The sequence below is a fragment of the Pelodiscus sinensis genome, chromosome 11 (genome assembly GCF_052426305.1).
Source record: "Pelodiscus sinensis isolate ZL-2025 chromosome 11, ASM5242630v1, whole genome shotgun sequence".
Lineage (NCBI taxonomy): Eukaryota > Metazoa > Chordata > Testudines > Trionychidae > Pelodiscus > Pelodiscus sinensis.
In genome coordinates this window covers 6,765,879-6,784,059 of record NC_143062.1, presented here as the reverse complement: position 1 = coordinate 6,784,059, position 18,181 = coordinate 6,765,879, and the positions used below count along the sequence as shown (strand labels likewise).

The 18,181-nt window shown below is 67.1% G+C and overlaps 1 protein-coding gene across 1 annotated transcript in view; it reads left to right on the top strand.

Annotated features, from left to right (window-relative positions):
• Positions 1–746: 746 nt before the first annotated feature.
• The window catches only part of SLC38A3 (solute carrier family 38 member 3), a 46,632-nt gene continuing 29,197 nt past the window's right edge, over positions 747–18,181 (top strand). Inside the window, exon 1 of the mRNA XM_075939547.2 lies at positions 747–903. The gene's annotated coding sequence lies outside the window, so the exon portion shown is untranslated. The remainder of the gene's footprint in view (positions 904–18,181) is intronic.

Sequence of the window (18,181 nt, the reverse complement as noted above, 5' to 3'; positions counted from 1 at the left end):
GTTGCTGGCTGGGAGAGGGTTCGCTGGAACCTGGACCCTGCCTAGACTTCGGCCAAGAAATCTGGACCAGGCCAAAAAACAGCCGGCTGCCCCTAACAATCAGCATGTGCCAAGGTGTCGTCCTCTCCGCATCGGGCTTCTCTGGGGCAGCTGCAGCCCTGTTCCTCGGGGTCCCTGCCGCGTGCTGTGGCTGGGGAATTGGAGGCAGGTCGGCGCCCAGAGGCTGCATGGGCCAAGCGGCCGGTTCCTGCACACTTGTGCAGCCCAGGGAGCCCCCTCGATGTCGCCAGGGCCAGTGCCGCTAGCCCTCGGGCCCACTGACCCCGGGCATCGCGGCACCGTCCAGCCAGCCACCGTGGGCCCCGCTATACTTAGAGCGCCAGCTTGGATTAGAAGAACCAAAATAGACCGGGGCCTGTAATCCGGACGCTGCTTGCGAGGCAGGGTCCCTGGGCTGGGGGCAGGCCCCTTTGGCGACCCCCGGCTTGTGAGAGGCAGCCGAAGGGGGCCGGGGCTGAGCGCTCTGTAAAGCAGGGGAGAAAGGGGGCAGCTTCGGCCGGAGCGTGGGCAAACGGCCAGCAGGCCTGGGGGATGGAGGCCTGCGGCGGGGAGCCGCGCTCTGCCCTCGCTGTCCCTCTAATCCTGCTCGGCGTGTGTCCGTCCCGCCCAGCCCTAGGAAAAGGGGTCGGCCGTGACGCTGGCCCAGGAGCGGCAGAGATTGGAGGCGGGGACGGGGGCGGGCCTGGCCGCTTTAATCCTGCCTCCCCGGGGATTACAGGCTACCCCGGCCCCGCCATCCGCAGGGCAGCGTCCGAGCGCGCAGCCCCGTCTCCGCGCCGAGCGACTCGGCGAGCTGCGGCCGCGCAGGACAGAGCGGCCAGTGTCTGGGGCGCAGAGGGACCGGTGAGTGCCAGGGACCCTGCCCCCCGCTCCCTCCCGGGCTGGCGCCGCCTTCGCGCCTCTCCCGACGCGGCGCTGCCCCGACTTCGGCAGGCGCGCAAATCCCTTCGGCAGGCGCGCAAACCCCTTCGGCAGGCGCGCAAACCCCTTCGGCGCTCCAGCCCCGCGCGCGCTTCTGAGCCCCTGCTCCGGGTCCCGGGAACACCTGCGCGGGGCGGGCCAGGAGCAGGGGTGCTGGCGCCGAGGGCAGGCGGTCGGCCAGGGTGCTGCCTGACCGCCCCTTCCCCCCGCCGTCTGCACCTCGCTTGGAGTCTCCGGCTTCCCCCTCGCACGCCCGCCCCGGCCCCGCAGGAGCCCTCGAATCGCCGTCCTCCCGTGCACAAAGCCAGCGGGGCCCCGTGCAAGTCGTGCAAGCCTCCCCGTGCAAGCCGCCCCGTGCAAGTCGTGCAAGCCTCCCCGTGCAAGCCGTCCCGTGCAAGTCGTGCAAGCCTCCCCGTGCAAGCCGTCCCGTGCAAGTCGTGCAAGCCGCCCCGTGCAAGCCGTCCCGTGCAAGTCGTGCAAGCCGCCCCGTGCACACGGCCCCGGCGCCCTCCCGGCCAGGGCAGTGCCCGCACAAGCCAATGCCGGGGGGACACGCCGGCGGCCCGGGCTGGCGTGTGGCGGCTCTGGAGGGGCTCTCTCGCCACGCGTGCCCAGGCTGCCCTGCTGCGGGCTGGCCGCGCGCGGTCCCGGGCTGCCAGCGGGGCCAGCTGCTGCCTGCGCGCCGGCTTGCGGGCATGGACGCCCCCTTTTTCCACTTTAATTTTTAATGGGGCGTGGGAGGCAGGCGGCGGCCGGATCAGGTGTCCTGGCTCGGGCCGGGGGTCCGCGCTCGCTGCCTGGGAGCAGGCGCTTGGGGCGTGCGTGGGATTTGCATTGCCCCGAGCGGGGTATTTATAGAGCCCGGTTACTCCAGGAGCCATCATGGGGGGGGGGGGGACGGGACATTGCATTCCTCTGCAGCTCCTGCTGCCAACCTGCGGGGCCACTGCTAGCCCCGCCCTTCCCCCAGCCTTGCATTTGCATAGCCACGCCCATTAGCCTTGAGCATCAGGGGGCATGGGGCCCCCCTTAGACAGGAGGGAAGGGGTGCCCAGTACAGGAGAGGCCGGGCGGAGCAGCGGGTGCCAAGGGTGGGTGCGCTGCTGGGTGCATGCAGCCAGCTCCGGGGCAGCGCAGCAGCCAGCGGCTGGGGGGGGGGGGGGCGACTGTGGCAAGTGCTGGGGGGGGTCCCACACCGGGGGGGGGGCCTTGTCTGCTGTAAAATCTCTCCAGCTGGGGGGCTCACTCCTGTGTCCCACTGCACCGGTGAGGCCGACCCAGCCCGGGCTCCGGGGGCTCAGCGGGGAGCGTGACTCACTCAGCCCCAAATGGATGAGTCGGTCCAGGATGGAGCCCTCTGGGCAAGGGGCTGGCAGACCCCTCTGGGCCCCGGACCCCTCCCCGCTGCCCCCAGCAGGGCCCGGCGCCTGCTTCCCTGCTGGGCTGGGGGCTGCCGCGGGGGAGCCTGTGCCGAGCGAACCGGAGCCAGGGTCCGTGGGCAGGCTGCGCGGTCGCACGCTCGGCCCCGGACACGGACCCGCCGGTTCCAGCTGGAGGCAATTAAAGGGCCGGGGCTGAGGGGGCGCCTGGTGACTTGGCAGCTCTTCCTGGGCGGCTTGAGCCTCTCGGGGCCTCCCGGCGCCTACGTGTGCCCCCCGGCCCCTCGCGCTCGGGGTGGGCAGCCCCGTCTCAGAGGTGCCCGAGCCAAGGCTGCCTGCTGTAAGCCCGCACCCCTCCCAGGACTCCTGAGCCCCACGGCTGGCTTCTAACCAACAGACCCGGCTGGGGTAGCTCCCAGGCTCCTCCGCCCGCTAACCACTAGGCCCCACTGCCCTGTGACTGCACGGCCCTGGCCTGCCCCAGGACCCTTTGCTCGGTTCTGCCCCTTGCTGCCCCACCCCAGGGCAGCAGCGGCTGGCGGGCCTGGCTGAAGGCCGCGCTGTGAGTCTGGCGCTGCGGGGCTTCCAGCTGTATCCACGCCCGCCGGGGCCTTTTCGGGGGAGCGGGCGGGAGCGACGCCCTGGGAGCCCACCCTTTGTTTTCTCAGTAAACTCTTCCCCGGACTGTCAGGGCCGGCGCCCGCTCACCTAGGCCAGCCCTGGCCCGCGAGGCTTGGCTGCCGCCCATGCCCCCTGCCGCGCAGCGCTGCTGACACAGAGATTTGCTGAGTGCCTGGAGGCCCCTTCCCATTGCGCCGGGGGAACGGCTGTGGGGCGGGGGAAGGCCCAAGCGAAGGGCTGCTCTAGTCCCTCCTTTGCTGTCCGCTCCCTGCCACTGTCTCCGCTGGGGCGGGACCGGGATCCTGGCCCCGGGGTGCCAGGCGCTGTACGTACTCGGAGGCAGTCCCCCCACCGTCCAACTTAGGCAAAGCGTGGGAGGGGAAACTGAGGCCGGCGAGGCCTGTCATGCAGTAGGGCCGGGGGAGAACCCACGGCTGGGCCTGGCCTTGCGCGGTCGGAGGGGTGGGCTAGTGGCTGAGTTCTGGCATGGCCACAAACGTGGGCCTTGGCGGGCTTAGCCCCAGGGGGTGTTAGCTAACGCCCGCGGCCACGTCTGGCCCACGCAAGGCGGAGAGCGGGGGCTTGGCCGGCTAGATTAAAGTCCAGCCCCCCCCAGGAAAGGAAAGGACTGGCCGAGGTCGCGCCCAGCGGCTGCTGTCTCTCCTGGCTTCCTCCAACGTGCGCCCTCTCCCAGGGCAGCGGCCCGGCGCGGCCAGTCCCAGGCACTCCGGAGGCAGCATAGGGCGCAGGCCAAGTGCCCTGGCACAGCCCTGCCCCCCCTTGGCACCGCCCCCGGTGCTGCCCTTGATCCTGGCGCAGGCTCCGCAGGAGAGGACCTGGCCCCTGCGTCCGTGTGTCCGGGGGCCTCTGGGCCAGAGCATGTTACCTACCCTGGCCTGCGGGACTGGGTCTGCCCCAACCTGGCTTCCCCTGCACAGGCTCCGGAGGCCCTGGGCTGAGCCCCATTGCCCGCTGCACGGGCACCCGCGGGAGTTGCTGGCGGCTGGGGCTGGCGGTGCCAACCTCCCGCCAAGCAGGGCTGGGCCAGATCTCCCCCCGCATGGGCCCCTGGCATCCCTGCCCGCTTCGCCGCGCCCCAGGGCCTGGCACTGCTGGGCCACCCCATGGGAGCAGGGCCCTGGGGGGAACCTGGCTGGTGGCTCCTGCCTTGCGGGGGGTGCCCCTGGCTGCGGGTGGCTTGGGGGAGGCACCGTGCAGCCCCGCTGTGTTGGGGGGAGCTTTGCAGACCACCCAAGAAGGGAGTGGCCCACTCCCAGCCCTCCGGTCCCCTGCCCCACTGCCCCTCCCCCTTCCCTCGTCCTCGCGCCTCCGAGTCTCCCCCACCAGCCCACACCGGCGACCCACAGGCAGCCACGTCACCGGGCACTGGCGCATTGGCACGGGCAGCCACGTCACCAGGCGCTGACGTATTGGCACAGGCAGCCACGTCACCGGGGGCTGGTGTATTGGCACAGGCAGCCACGTCACTGGGAGCTGGTGTATTGGCACAGGCAGCCACGCTGCCGGGCGCTGGCATATTGGCATGGGCAGCCGGGCGCTGGCGCATTGGCATGGGCAGCCACGCTGTTGGGCGCTGGTGCCTCCAGCCCCACAGCCTGGGACCCCTCCCTCACCATGTGATCCTGCTCCGTGCCTCGGTTTCCCCATTTTTGACACGGGGGCTGGCTCTGCGGAGGTTAAGTCAGATCATTGGCCCCCCTCAGCCAGGCTGATGACCTGGAACAGCTGGCAGCCCCTCCCCCCCCCCCACCGGGATTAGGTTTCCTCCCAAGGGCAGCTCAGGACACCGGGGGCGTGGCTCGCAGCCGGCCATTTCCCGAGGTGGGGGAGCCCTTGGCCACAGCGCAGGCAGTGGGGAGAGGCCAGGACGCTGGCCCCCAGTGGAACTCAGTGGCCAAGAACAGACTGGCTATTAACCCCCTGGGACAAGCGGCGCCCGAGCTGGCAGGCGAGAGTCGGAGGCTGGGAGCCGGGGCTCCTGGGTTCTCCTGGGCTCTGGGAGGGGAGTGGAGGGGAGTGGTTAGAGCAGGGGGCTGGGACTCCGGGGTCTCTCGCAGGCTGTGGGGGGTAGTGGTTAGGGCTGGGAGCCTGGCCCCGAGGCAGTCCAGGGTACTGTGAGATGCTGGCACTAGAAGCTGGGGGATTCCACCCCCTGCCCATGAGAAGGGGATGAAGTTTGTCTCCACCACATGCTTGCGGCTGGACCAGGCCCCCCTGTTGAGCCCCAGAGTCGGCTGGCCGTGGGGCTGGGTGTGAGCAGGCGAAGCCGCTGCCCGACCCCCCCCTTATGGCACATCTTGTGGCAATGGGTGTTTCTTCCCCGCCACGGCTCAGGCCGCAGGCTCGGCTGGTGCACCAGCGCCTGGCCCGCGTGGCTGGGGGGCGGGCTACCGACTGTGACCCTGCGGGGGTCCAAGCCAGGCGGTGGTGGGAAAGGGCGGGGCAGGCTCTGCATTTACACCGGCTTCCTGCACTGTAGACGGGACACTTATTGCTCCGAGGCAGGACAATCCTTCTCGCGCCTGCGCAGTGCCTCCCTTTCACAGCTGGGGAAACTGAGGCACAGAGGTGAAATGATTTGGCCAGGGCCAGCCAGTGCAGAGCCAGGAAGCAAACCCAGGCCCCCGAGTCTCTGGCTGCTCGGCCATGCTCCCTTTGGCTGGCTTGGTGCTAACTCTAACCCGCGGCACCAGGCCCTTTGTGGGGTGGCGAGAGGGCGGCCACTCCCCGGCTGCCAGGCAGTGCCCCAGGGTAGGGCCAGGTGGCCTGGCTGCCCCTGTGCCTGGGAGAGCACTGGGCCTGGCTCCCTCGGCAGCTCAGCTGTGTCGTGGGGCGGGCGGCTGACCCTCTGGGGCGCTGCAGGTTCACTCCCCTCTGCCGGCGGAGAAGGCGCCTGGCCAGGGGTCCCCCCTCTGAGGCCGAAAGGAGCCAGGGGCACATGCCGGGGGAGCGGGAGGGGATCCCCGGGGCCCTGACAAAGCTGGGGCACAGGGGTGTCGCCTAGGGCTCCCCTGAGCCTGGGACAGGGCAGGGCCCTGCTGGACCCCGACAGGGAGCTGGCCGCTCGCTAGCACCATGGGACCCCGAGCTGTCTCCGTGCGCGGCGCTGGTGGGGGCGAGTGCCCGCGCTTCTCCTGTGCCCCCGGCGCAGGCTGGGCTAGCACAGGACTCCGGCCCTTTCCCCTTCCCTGGCCCTGGCCAGCCCCCACCGCCCTGCGCTCCCCGGCTGGGCCCGCACTCGACGCTGCCTCCTGCACGCCGGGTCTCAGATCCAGCCTTCGCTCTGAGCCCCGCTCGGCCGCGGCTGGGACCGGCAGCTGGACCCCGTGTGCCAGGGCCCCGCCTAACGCCTGGGGGTGTGGCCCCCTAGTTCCCGTGCCTATGGGGCGTGGGGGTCACCCGGTCGGCTAACGGGCGTGTGCCCCGTCGCGCCGCCTGGCTCGTGGGCTCGCAGGTGGGTCGGGCGGCGACGGGAGGGGCCGCGGCTTTGCACGGTGGCTCTGGACCTCGCCCACGGCAGGACCCGGAGCGCCCTGCAGGCTCGGAGAAGCAGCGGAGGCTCCGTCGGGGGCCCGGGTCGATGTCCGCTCTCTCGGGCCTCCAGGGAGGCGGGGCGGCCCCGGCACGGGAGCGCTCGGAGAGCAGGTTGGACAATGGCCGCCGGGCTCGTCTAGGGGCCTGGGCCCTGCCTCGGCGCTGGGGCGGGACGTGGGCGTTTCTAGGAGGCTCCTCGCGCGTCCGGGAGCCACCGCCCGGACTGCCTCCACCTGGGGCTGCAGCAGCGAGTGGGCCAAGGCCCCGAGCCGGGCCCTGCGCCTCCGGCCGGAGAGGGGTGAGTGTTTCCAAACTCCCCGCGTCCCCGGCAGCCCGCTGGGGCTTGCGTTCCGGCGTCCTGGCCCCGAGAGATTTGGGTGAGGTCAGCGCCCCCCCATGCACCAGGGTAACTCAGGGGCCACCTGGCATGCGCCTAACCCTGGCTTTGGGAGGGTTCCCAGCTCTCGCAACGCAGCGAGCCGTTTGCGTCCGCCTGTCGGCAGCATTGCCTAGTGGTTAGAGCGCGGGGCACGCCTGACCCCCAGGTTCTTTTCCTGGCTCTGGGCGGGGACGGCGGCCCGTGGGGAAGTGGGCAGGACTCTGGGGTACCTTGTGGAGGGAGTGTCAGCTAGTGGTTAGAGCAGAGGGGCTGGGAGCCAGGACTCCTGGTTTCCTTTCCTTGCTGCTTGCGTGACCCCCGGCTGGGGGCTTCAGGTCGCTGGGCCTGGCTGGGCTGCTTAGACCAGCGCCAAAGGGCACAAGCCACCCCCTCCCTGCCCAGAGAAACACCGAGCACCCCCCAATCACACCCTCAGGTTGGTCTCTGCGCCACCCCCACCTGCCCGGAGTGCCCCTCCCACCCCCACCCCTCCCTACCCCCAGCCCAGCTCTGCCCCCGCTGGTTCTGTGCCCCCTTGGTCTCTTCTCCCAGCCGGCCCTTCCCAGCCCAGTTCCTCTGCCCCGTGCGATCCCGTGCCTGGCTTTACCCCCAGAGCCCGGCTCCCCCTCCGTTCCCAGCTCCCCCGCCCCAGATCCCAGCTCTGGGGCACCTGCAGCGGGTGCCAGGCTGCTACAGCGGCGCTGGTGAAAGGCCTGGGGGGCTGCCCCCCATCGGGGCCTGGCTCCAAGAGAAGCAGGCAGGGGGACAGAGCCCAGCCCACGCTGCCTGCCTGGGCATTTCCGGGACTCCCCCGGCACGTAGCCGGCGCCTGGGTACCTGGCCAGCCGCACGCAGCCCCAGCAGCTGGGCGAGTGCCCGCTAAAGCCGGATTACCCCCGGCTCCCCGCCCGGCCCCACGCTGCGGATTAGCAGGGATTCGGCTGCGATGAGAAGGGAGATGAGCAAGTGGTTTTCCCTCCAGAGCTGCCCCCCCGAACTCTGCCAGCCTCCGGGCGTGGGACCAGCCGGGGCCAAGGGTATGGCTGGCCAGCAGTGGCTCACCCCGGGCCGGCGCTTTGTCGGCTGCTTTTCTGCACCCTCCTGAGGAGCAGTGCTCTAGAGACGCAGCAGGGCGCTGTCACCTGGAGCCAGATGCCGCCTGTACCCCGTGCCGCCTGTACCCCGTGCCGCCTGTACCCCGTGCCGCCTGTACCCTGTGCCACCTGTACCTCCTGCCGCCTGTATCCCAGGCTGCTTGTACCGCATGACGCCTGTACCCCGTGCCGCCTGTACCCTGTGCCACCTGTACCTCCTGCCGCTTGTATCCCAGGGTGCTTGTACCCCATGCTGCCTGTACCTTGTGGTGCCTAAGTTCCCTTGAGATAAAAACTACCCTGCCGTGTCTCCCTTCGGCTTTCCCAGCCCCCGCTGTGTGAAAACAGCCCTGGCCTGGGCAGCAAGGGGGCCTCGTCATTAGATCTTGTCTACACGCTGCAGGCTGCGCTGGCTTCGCTTCAGCCCGTTCTCACGGCAGCGCCAACGTCCCCAGGCAGATGTCCTTGTTCCGGGTGAGCTGAGACTGGCTCGCGGCTGATTGTGGCGAAATCGTGAGCAGCCCGGTTTGCACCGAAATCAGAGGCTGCGCCCAGCGCTTTGCACCGGCCAAGAGCTGCCCCGGCGCGGCGCTGCGGGTGTGGGCAAAGCGCCCTTTCGGCCACGCGCTCTTCCCCCAAAGGGCCTGTCCCAGGCAGCTCCCCACGGCCTGGCTCCTACGCCTGGCTCCGGATGCCTTGGCAGAGGCTGGCTTTGCCCTGCTGGTGCTGGGGGGCTTCCTGGCTTTCCTGGGCTGGGGGGGGGGGCTCCCCTGCCAGAAGCCACACAGCTTGTCCCAACTGCGGCCGAGAAGCGGCACAGGGCAGGGCTGTGTCCTGGGGGCAGGCCAGTAACCACCCAGGGGCCATGCGCAGCGGGAAATCGCGAGGGGCTGGGGGTGGAGACAGGGCGGAAGGAGGGATCCATCACCCCCTGGCAGGCAGGGACTAAGAGCTGCCCCGGCTCCGAGCCAGGCTCCCAGCCCGCTCTCCTGCCTCTGGCGGGGCCGGTGCTGGGTGCCTCAGAGGGGGGCTCAGAACAGGGCAATTAGCACGGGGTCCCCCCCGGCGTCCAGTCCCAGGTTCTGGCGGTCCCAGCAAGGGGCACCCGGAGTGAGGGTCACGTCCCCAGCCCTCCTTGCTACTAGCCATCGATGGGCCGATCGTCCAGGAACATCCCATTCTGCTGAGCCTCGTTCCAGTTTGCCTTCGCTCCCCCAGCAGGGAGTTCCCCAGGTGTCTGTGCGGGGACGGAGCCCTTCCTTCTGCTGGCTTTAAACCTGCGGTCGCTTGATTTCATTGGGCCCCCTGGCTTGGGGGGAGCCCGAGGCGCCCCGAGGCCCCTCTCCCAGGCCATGCCCTGCCCTCTGTGGGGGAGGAGCTCAGCTCGTACGAGAGGGGCAGGTCTCTCTTCTGGAGCTGGTGTTTCAGGCTCTCTGCGCACACCACACGGGCCTGGGAAGCTTTGCAGGAGTCGGGAGTGACGGGGGGTCGTTTTCCGGGTGGGGGGGTGGGTGGCCTGTGATGGCAGGGTCCGGACTTGCCTTGGCTCTTCCCACAGCCCGTCTGACTGGAGTCTGTGGTGCTTCGAGGCCTGGCTAGCTGGCCCGGCTGGGGGCCGGTGCACTGGGGTGGGTGACCTGGCTGTTTTACAGGGGGGGACGCAGGCTAGACCATCCCGCACTGCTCGTCCTCCAGCACCCACCCCCCACAGGCCCAGGGCAGACAGGCACGGGGACCGACCCCCCCCAGGTAGCAGCGGCTACAGGGTACAGAAACAGGCAAGACTGGGCCGGGGGCTGCTCACATGGGCTCGGCTAACTCGGGGGCTCAGAGCTGCGCCCAGCTCCGCCCCGGGGGCCAATCAGCTACCTGCGGGGGGCGGGGGTCATCCCCGTCCGGGAACCCAGGGCTGGTCCCCTTAGCTTCTTGGCTCAGCCCACGGGGCCGGAGCCGAGACCGAGAGCAAGGACTTTGCGGGTCGCTGGAGCAGGGAGACTGCAGCGGGGGGGCTGCCAGGGCCCGGGAGGCAGTGAAGTGCGAATGAAAGGCAAGAGCTAATGAGTTCAAGCCACAAGCTTTGCGTGGGATTCTCTCTGCTACGCACCAACGCACACCGCCCAGCGCGAGCCTGGGGCCAGGAGGGGAAGCCTGGATTCTAGGCTGGGCTTTGTTTTCTGTGTGCCTCAGTTTCCCCATCTCTGAGTGGGGACCTAGGGGCTGCCCTGTCTCAGGGTGGGGTGGTGAGTTGGATTGAAGCCTTCCCCCCATTGAGTCAGTAGGGATGGTTAGATCATTTCCTTTCATCTCCCGTTTCCAGCCCAGCGGTGAGTTCCACCAGTTACTCTTGCACGGAGGCCAGTGAGTGGCATGGGACTCCCGGGCGTCTTTCTCCTCCAGAGCAATCTGGCCCAGGCTAGAGACACGCAGGGACAGACAGTCCGGCCTGTTTCAGGGGGCTGTGTGACTGACCGGCCAGGGGCACAGCTGAGGGCGTCCGCTCAGGGCGAATTGCTCATACTCGGGGCTCCGTACAGCCCCAGACCGGAGACCTTCCCAAATAGGCCACAAACCAGCCACACCGAGCGCTTCAGCTGCTGATCTGGCCAGCCAGAAGCCTCAGGAGCAAACCCCTGTGACATCCCAGCTCCCCCTGTGCCCCAATCAGCCCCAGGCCTAACACACAGGTGAGGGGTTCTAGGACCCAATCTCACCTACCCCGAACAGGTTCTTCCGGTCCCAAGAAACCAGCCACAGGTCCCAGGTCAATTTACACTCTGGGTCTTACCCATGAGATCACGCTGAGCCAATCCTGTAGAATCGACAATCTAGGGCTACCTCTACACTGGCAGCTTCTTGCGCACAAACTCTTTTGCGGAAGAGTTCTTGTGCGAAAACTCTTCCACAAGAGCGCGTCTACACTGGCATGTGCAACGTCAGTTTACTTGCACAAGAACATGCGACCAGTGTAGACAGGCGGCATGTTTTTGTGTTAAGAGTGGTCATTTTTGCACAAGAACACACCAGTGCAGACACAGCCTAAAGGTTTATTACTAAAAGAAAGAAAAGCCCGAGAGCGAGGTTGTTAAGGAGAATACATGACATGCCTCGAATCTCCCAGTTCTCGATGCAGGCTCGCAGCGGAGAGGTTATAAACTGCTGGCTTAAAAGTCTCTGGTGAACATCCTGTGTCAGGATGGGTCCTCGGTTCTTCCCGGCTCGTTGTTCCCTGCACGGCTGCATCTGGGATCAGGAGCAAAACTGAAGACTAAGATGAAGCCTTCCACGTGGCAATTCTATACCTCCCCTGGCCTCCTCCGAGCTGTAGCAGGTCACGTGGTTCAGGGGCCTGTCCTTCTTTCACATGCTTGTAGCCATTATGCCCTGGCTGGTTTGCAGGTAGCCAGACACATTCCTTCAGGTGTGTCTCTGGCACTTAGGGTATGTCTACACTGCCACCCTAGTTCGAACTAGGGTAGTTAATGTAATCAGTCAACGTTGCAAATGAAGCCTGGGATTTAAATATCCCGGGCTTCATTTGCATCTTGCCGGGCGCTGCCATTTTTAAAGCCCCGGTAGTTCGGACTCCGTGCCCGCGGCTACAAGAGAGCCTAATCCGGACTGCCTACTCCGTGCCGCGTGTAGCCACGGGCACAGAGTCCAAAATATCGGGGCTTTAAAAATGGCGGCGCCCATGTGACGGCGTGTTGCACCCCGAAATGGCACAAACAGACCGCACCAGCCGGTGGAATAGAGGACGTTTATTGCCTCTCCAGGTTACAGCACAGCACAGATGTAATCTGGTCACAGAGCTGGGCTAGGATGCCTCAGGCCCCCTTGAGATGGGGGAGACTGGGCCCCTAAACTCCAGCCCCTCTCCCTAGGCTGTCTCCTCCATGCTCCCAGACAGCCATCCACTAACTAACTCTCTTCCAGCCCTGCCCCCCAGCCAGGGCAGCATTCCACCTTCCTTTGTTCCTCTCCATGGGGGGTGTCTGGCCATACTGGTTTGCATAGTGACTCATCCTGTTTTGCTGGGTCGTGGTACCCACGGCAGCCAGTGGGGGTTACCCCAGAGCCAGCAGCATAGAAACCAGCCAGGTACCCCCACTACGTCACAGCCCGGCAAGATGCAAATGAAGCCCGGGATATTTAAATCCCGGGCTTCATTTGCAACTTCGATTGACTACGTTAACCACCCTAGTTCGAACTATGGTGGTAGTGTAGACATGCCCTTAGAGATCCCGGGGGCTCCGTCTACACTGGCGTGATCTTGCGCAAAAACTCTTTAGCGCAAGAGTTCTTGTGTTAAAGTATTTGCGCAAGACAGCGTCTACACTGGCATGTGTTTTTGCACACGAGCATCCGTGCCAGTGTAGACGCGCTCTCGCACAAGACAGCTCCGATGGCCATTTTAGCCATCGGGCTTTCTTGCGCAAGGAATTCATGTTGCCTGTCTGCACTGGCCTCTTGCGCAAGAACCGTTGCGTAGAAGGGCTTCTTCCTGAGCGGGAGCGTCAGAGTTCAGCGTTTCAGACAGTAGAACGTCCGTGTACTTGCACAAGAACACGCGGCAAGTTTAGACAGGCAGCAAGTGTTTGCGCAAGATCGCGCCAATGTAGACACAGCCCTATTGTCCATGGAGCCTTGCTAATTAGCATCGCCATTGGCTGAGCATTCCTTGCCCAGTGCTCAGTCACAGACCGAGAATTGTCCAGAGAGTCCATGCTCCTAACTCCACATACAGATATTACACCGCTACACGAATAGCACACACAGAATCAGTAGAACAGGAGCTTTCCTGTGACACCTCACATGACCCTCTTTGTATCTACTTTGGGGCAAACACCCCCCCCCCCCATGGGTGCAGCAACGATCTGGCTACTCCCCTTAAAACCCAGTCATGGGACAGGCTGTTCCTCGCTCAGCCCAGCCAGCACTGAGACGTGCCAGGAAGAGCTTTTCGGGGCGAGAATGGTCCCGTGAGCCTGTCCCCGCTGCTGGGAAAGGGGGCTGGTCACAAGGGAAAGTTTCCCAAACCCGAACAGCAGCCCTTGGGTTAGAAAGCGAATCGGCTGTAAGCGCGTGAGGCCAGAGAGCGGGCGCAGCCCTCCCCCGGCGGGGAGACGTGAGGCCGGACGGGGATCCCCCTCGGAACTTCTCAAAGCACTGGGATGGGGCAGAATAATTTCATGTCAAGTGAATTCACTGGAAAATGAGAAAACTCCCCCCCCCCCGTATTTTCTAGGGTTCATGCGAGGACAGGAAAGCACCGTTCGGTTGTGGCAGGCCAGGCCCTGGCTCGCTGTGCAGCGGGGGGGTAGGCTGGGCGTAGCTGGCTGTGCGACGGGGGGGCAGGCGGGGGGTGGTTGGCTGTGCGATGGGGGGCAGGTGGGGGGTGGCTGGCTGTGCAGCGGGGGACAGGTGGAAGGTGGCTGGCTGTGCGGCAGGGGGGCAGGCGGGGGTGGCTGGCTGTACGGCAGGGGGACAGGTGGAAGGTGGCTGGTTGTACGGCAGGGGACAGGCGGGGGTGGCTGGCTGTGCGGCAGGGGGACAGGCGGGGGGTGGCTGGCTGTACGGCAGGGGGACAGGTGGAAGGTGGCTGGCTGTGCAGCGGGGGGCAGGCGGGGGTGGCTGGCTGTGCGGCAGGGGGACAGGCGGGGGTGGCTGGCCCTGAGTACACGAGACCCAGGGCCTGGCGTGGGCCGGCTCGCGGGGCCCTGCAGATGTTCAGTGCATGGGGCTGAAAGGCTCGGCAGGGCTGGCTGGGCACCCCGTGCTGTGTCTCTTACCCCTGTGCCGGTGGGCACTAACCTCCGGGCACGGAGGCAGCCGAAAGCCGCGGATGGAGGGGAGAGGCAGCCAGCCGAGTCCAGTGTGGTCCCGGCGCTTGGCGGGAAGCGGGAACCCAGCCACTCCCCACCCCAGTTCTGTTCCTGGCTCTGTAGCCTTGAGTGAGTCATGCCCTGCTCCGGGCCTCAGTTTCCCCAAACTGGCATGGGGAATGCTCAGCCTCGGGCAGCAGCAGCCCCGCGGTCTCGGCCCTGGCTGTCCAGAGGACTGAGATGTTGGGTCTCCCTGAGGTCCCTGGGTGCCGGGGCTGGTGGGGCCGGTGACCCTGGCTGTGCGGAGGGTGAGACAGGCGGATCCGATGGGCCCTGCTGGTCTGTGTCCAGTGCTGGGCGCCACATTCCAAGAACATAAGAACATAAGATAAGAACATAAGAACGGCCGTACTGGGTCAGATCAAAGGTCCATCTAGCCCAGTATCCTGTCTACTGACAGTGGCCAGCACCAGGTGCCCCAGAGGGGGTGGACCGAAGACAATGATCAAGTGATTTGTCTCCTGCCATCCCTCTCCAGCCTCTGACAGACAGAGGCCAGGGACACCATTCCTACCTCCTGGCTAATAGCCTTTTATGGACCTAACCTCCATGAAATTATCTAGCTTCTCTTTAAACTGTTCTAGTCCTAGCCTTCACAGCCTCCTCTGGCAAGGAGTTCCACAGGTTGACTACGCGCTGTGTGAAGAACTTTCTTTTACACACCTGAAAGCTGTGGAGAAAAGGGAGAGGGTCCAGAGACGAGCACGAAACTGACGAAAGGCCCAGAGAACAGGCGCTAGGAGGCCAGGCTGGAGGAGCTGGGCTTGTTTAGTGTGGAAAGGAGCAGGCCGAGGGGCCATGAGAGCCGTTTTCAGGGGTCTAAAAGGCCGTCCCAAGGAGGAGGGGGGACTGTTCCCCTTGGCCCCCGAGCACAGGACAGGATGCAGCGGGCTCACAGTGCCGCCAGGCGGTTTGGGTGGATGCCGGAGCAGGTCGGACAGACCCCTCTCCGGGCTGGGCCCGCCGGGGGCAGGGGACTGGACTCAATGCCTTGCGAGGCCCCTGCCCGTTCTTGGGATGCGGGTTCTAGGGACCTGGCAGGCCGGGCGGAGGGAAGGCCTTGGCAGGGCCCTGGCTGACCCCAGGCCGGGCGGAGGGAAGGCCTTGGCAGGGCCCTGGCTGACCCCAGGCCGGGCGGAGGGAAGGCCTTGGCAGGGCCCTGGCTGACCCCAGGCCAGAGGAGGGCCCGGGGAGCCAGGCATTGCCTCGCACCCTTGACTCCAGGTGGATGCCGGAGGCTTGGACCCCCAGAGGCCAGGCGTCACCGGGACCATCTCCGGCCGGCTTGGCTGAGCCCGGGCCCCGCTCGCTGGGCCTGCCGCCGGCCCCTGGCTCTCCCAGCCTCCCCCTCAGCAAACAGGCCAGGCCCGCGGCTTGTTCCAGGAACAGCAGCTGGGAACTCTCCCAGGGAACCTGCGGAGCAGGGAACAAACAGATCGATAAGGCGCAGGGCTCCCGGGCTGGGGACGAGGGGGCGTGGGCCTGCGTGGGCCGGGCCGGGCCCCTCACCTGGGGCAAGGCCAGGCCCTGCAAGACCCAGGGGAGTTGGGCGCCTGCATGCCTGGGCGGGGCAGTGAAATCTCCCTGGCTCTGTGACCCCGGCCCCCGTGTCTCCCTCCCATCCACCGCGTCCGCGTCGCGCCCAAACCCGGCCCTGCTGAGGCCGGCGCACGGGGAGCTGGCCTGGCTGCACCGACAGACCCAGAGTCACCCAGTGTCACAAGCCACCCGAACCCGCCGAGCGCCTGCCAGCCACCGCGTGGCCTGTGACGCCCGCCCCCGGGCACAGGTCCCCCGCGCTGAGGGGCGTGCCCCCCCGGCCCTGCAATCCTACCCACCCCCGGACAGAGCACCCGCTCTGCCCACGTCCCGCCCGGCGCGGCTCCAAGCCCACCCCCGGAGGGGTCCGCGGCTCCGGCTGGGTCCCTGCCCCTGCCCCTTGTGGGGTGCCCGCTGAGGCCCCCCAGCCTGGCAGGGGACCCGCTGGTTCCCACGGCCGCTCGGGGGCCGAACGCCCGCACGCATTGCACTCTGGGAAGGCTGCCGGGGAGAGATGAAAACGCCGCTGGGGGGTCTGCGGGTCGCACGTTCCCAGGGTGGGGCCGGCCTGCGCGCATCACGGCCGCTTTGGTGCATTGGAAATAGGCCGCGCTGCCCTCCCCCGCCGGGCAGGGGGGCCGGGCTGGGAGTGGGGGCGAGGAGCGTGGGAACGGGCTGCCCGGCGCGGTGACGCTGAGGGGGTTTCACAGCAGGGTTATTCCACCTCGTCACCGCGCTCTGCAGCGCCAGCCGCAAACACCCCGGTGCTCTTCAGCCGTTAGCATGGTGGAGGCAGCATTGTCCAGTGGTTAGAGCAGAGGTATGGGGAGCCAGGGCTCTGGTCCCAGACCCAGGTCGGGAGGGCAGTAGGGTCTGGTGCTTGGAGCAGGAGCGTGGGGGCCAGGTCGGGAGGGCAGTAGGGTCTGGCGGATGGAGCAGGAGCATGGAGGCCAGGTCGGAAGGGCAGCAGGGTCTGGTGGTTGGAGCAGGAGCGTGGGGGCCAGGTCGGGAGGGCAGCAGGGTCTGGTGGTTGGAGCAGGAGCGTGGGGGCCAGATCGGGAGGGCAGCAGGGTCTGGTGGTTGGAGCAGGAGCGTGGGGGCCAGGTCGGGAGGGCAGTAGGGTCTGGTGGTTGGAGCAGGAGCATGGAGGCCAGGTCGGAAGGGCAGCAGGGTCTGGTGGTTGGAGCAGGAGCGTGGGCGCCAGGTCGGGAGGGCAGCAGGGTCTGGTGGTTGGAGCAGGAGCGTGGGGGCCAGATCGGGAGGGCAGCAGGGTCTGGTGGTTGGAGCAGGAGTGTGGGGGCCAGGTTGGGAGGGCAGCAGGGTCTGGTGGTTGGAGCAGGAGCGTGGGGGCCAGGTTGGGAGGGCAGCAGGGTCTGGTGGTTGGAGCAGGAGTGTGGGGGCCAGGTCGGGAGGGCAGCAGGGTCTGGTGGTTGGAGCAGGAGCGTGGGGGCCAGGTCGGGAGGGCAGCAGGGTCTGGTGGTTGGAGCAGGAGCGTGGGGGCCAGGTTGGAAGGGCAGTAGGGTCTGGTGGTGGGAGCAGGAGCGTGGAGGCCAGGTCGGGAGGGCAGTAGGGTCTGGTGGTTGGAGCAGGAGCGTGGGGGCCAGGTCGGGAGGGCAGCAGGGTCTGGTGGTTGGAGCAGGAGCGTGGGGGCCAGGTCGGGAGGGCAGCAGGGTCTGGTGGTTGGAGCAGGAGCGTGGGGGCCAGGTTGGAAGGGCAGTAGGGTCTGGCGGTTGGAGCAGGAGCATGGAGGCCAGGTTGGAAGGGCAGTAGGGTCTGGTGGTTGGAGCAGGAGCATGGGGGCCAGGTCGGGAGGGCAGTAGGGTCTGGTGGTTGGAGCAGGAGCGTGGGGGCCAGGTCGGGAGGGCAGTAGGGTCTGGTGGTTGGAGCAGGAGCGTGGGGGCCAGGTTGGAAGGGCAGCAGGGTCTGGTGGTTGGAGCAGGAGCGTGGGGGCCAGGTCGGGAGGGCAGTAGGGTCTGGCGGTTGGAGCAGGAGCATGGAGGCCAGGTCGGAAGGGCAGCAGGGTCTGGTGGTTGGAGCAGGAGCGTGGGGGCCAGGTCGGGAGGGCAGCAGGGTCTGGTGGTTGGAGCAGGAGCGTGGGGGCCAGGTCGGGAGGGCAGTAGGGTCTGGCAGTTGGAGCAGGAGCATGGAGGCCAGGTTGGAAGGGCAGTAGGGTCTGGTGGTTGGAGCAGGAGCGTGGGGGTCAGGTCGGAAGGGCAGTAGGGTCTGGTGGTTGGAGCAGGAGCATGGAGGTCAGGTTGGAAGGGCAGTAGGGTCTGGCGGTTGGAGCAGGAGCATGGAGGCCAGGTTGGAAGGGCAGCAGGGTCTGGTGGTTGGAGCAGGAGCGTGGGGGCCAGGTCGGAAGGGCAGTAGGGTCTGGTGGTTGGAGCAGGAGCGTGGGGGCCAGATCGGGAGGGCAGCAGGGTCTGGTGGTGGGAGCAGGAGCATGGGGGTCAGGTCGGAAGGGCAGTAGGGTCTGGTGGTTGGAGCAGGAGCATGGAGGTCAGGTTGGAAGGGCAGTAGGGTCTGGCGGTTGGAGCAGGAGCATGGAGGCCAGGTCGGAAGGGCAGTAGGGTCTGGCGGTTGGAGCAGGAGCATGGAGGCCAGGTCGGAAGGGCAGCAGGGTCTGGTGGTTGGAGCAGGAGCGTGGGGGCCAGGTCGGAAGGGCAGTAGGGTCTGGTGGTTGGAGCAGGAGCGTGGGGGCCAGGTCGGGAGGGCAGTAGGGTCTGGTGGTTGGAGCAGGAGCGTGGGGGC